Here is a 1,286-nt window from a genome sequence, read left to right on the forward strand (position 1 = left end):
CCCTCCCCCCTCCCCCCTCCCACTGCCCCCTCTCACCTCCCCCCTCCCCCCTCCCACTGCCCCCTCTCCCCTCCCACGCCAAGATCTGCTGCAGTGCCAAAGACTATTGTTGGCTCCCACTCATCACCTCCTGATCGCCCCCCCCCCCCAATCACCCCACCCCGATCGCCCCCCCCCCCAAATTGCTCCCCTCAATCACCCCCCCCCTCCCGATCGACAGCCCCCCATTCCCGATCGCCCCCACCCCCGATCGCTACCTGTCCCCGCCCCCACCCCCTGCCGGGAGATTTTGAAAGCCAATAGGATTCCTGTTCAAACCCCTCTGGCCGCAAACACTCCCCACACATTATCTGTTAATGAAACAAGGCGGTGTTGAAAGCCGATCAAACCAGGTGTTAGCCACCTCCGTACAAGGATGCTCTGCCAGACTTGAAACAATTGCCATTAAAATTATTCATTGGCACTGCACAGCTGGGTTATGCACATGTCTCAGGAAATGCTGCCCCGAATTCAACATTAACTTGTGTTAATAACCCTGGAATTGTGCTGTGTGTGAGGTGTGGGCACATCTCATAGGAGCGCTCCGTGTGAAATGATAATAATCGAACACGGACATGTGGGCTGTGGCTCAGTGGGTGGCACCCTTGTCTCTGAGCTCCAAGTTCTCTTCAGATTGTATAAATCTTTTGCTTTTTGCTAAAGGTTTCTGTGGAGAGAGTGGATTTGGAGATTTCAAGAATTTTTTTAACACCTGTAATTAGTTGAGTTGTGTACGTCAGTGTCAGCCGTGGCTCAGTGGGCAGCACTCTCGTCTCTGACTCAAAAGGTTGTGGGTTCAAGTCCCACTCCAGGGACTGGAGTGCTGACGCTCCCAGTGGAGCGCCGCACTGTCGGAGGGGCGGCGCTGAGGGAGCGCCGCACTGTCGGAGGGGCGGCGCTGAGGGAGCGCCGCACTGTCGGAGGGGCGGCGCTGAGGGAGCGCCGCACTGTCGGAGGGGCGGCGCTGAGGGAGCGCCGCACTGTCGGAGGGGCGGCGCTGAGGGAGCGCCGCACTGTCGGAGGGGCGGCGCTGAGGGAGCGCCGCACTGTCGGAGGGGCGGCGCTGAGGGAGCGCCGCACTGTCGGAGGGGCGGCGCTGAGGGAGCGCCGCACTGTCGGAGGGGCGGCGCTGAGGGAGCGCCGCACTGTCGGAGGGGCGGCGCTGAGGGAGCGCCGCACTGTCGGAGGGGCGGCGCTGAGGGAGCGCCGCACTGTCGGAGGGGCGGCGCTGAGGGATGAGATACTGA

At 61.8% G+C, this 1,286-nt stretch overlaps 1 non-coding gene across 1 annotated transcript; it reads left to right on the forward strand.

The window, feature by feature from the left end:
- The first annotated feature begins 653 nt into the window (after positions 1-653).
- On the forward strand, positions 654-765 carry LOC139263656 (U5 spliceosomal RNA). The gene has a single exon (XR_011593182.1). It is a non-coding gene; the product is annotated as a U5 spliceosomal RNA (small nuclear RNA).
- Positions 766-1,286: the final 521 nt, after the last annotated feature.

This window comes from Pristiophorus japonicus, chromosome 4 (genome assembly GCF_044704955.1).
Source record: "Pristiophorus japonicus isolate sPriJap1 chromosome 4, sPriJap1.hap1, whole genome shotgun sequence".
Taxonomy (NCBI): Eukaryota; Metazoa; Chordata; class Chondrichthyes; family Pristiophoridae; genus Pristiophorus; species Pristiophorus japonicus.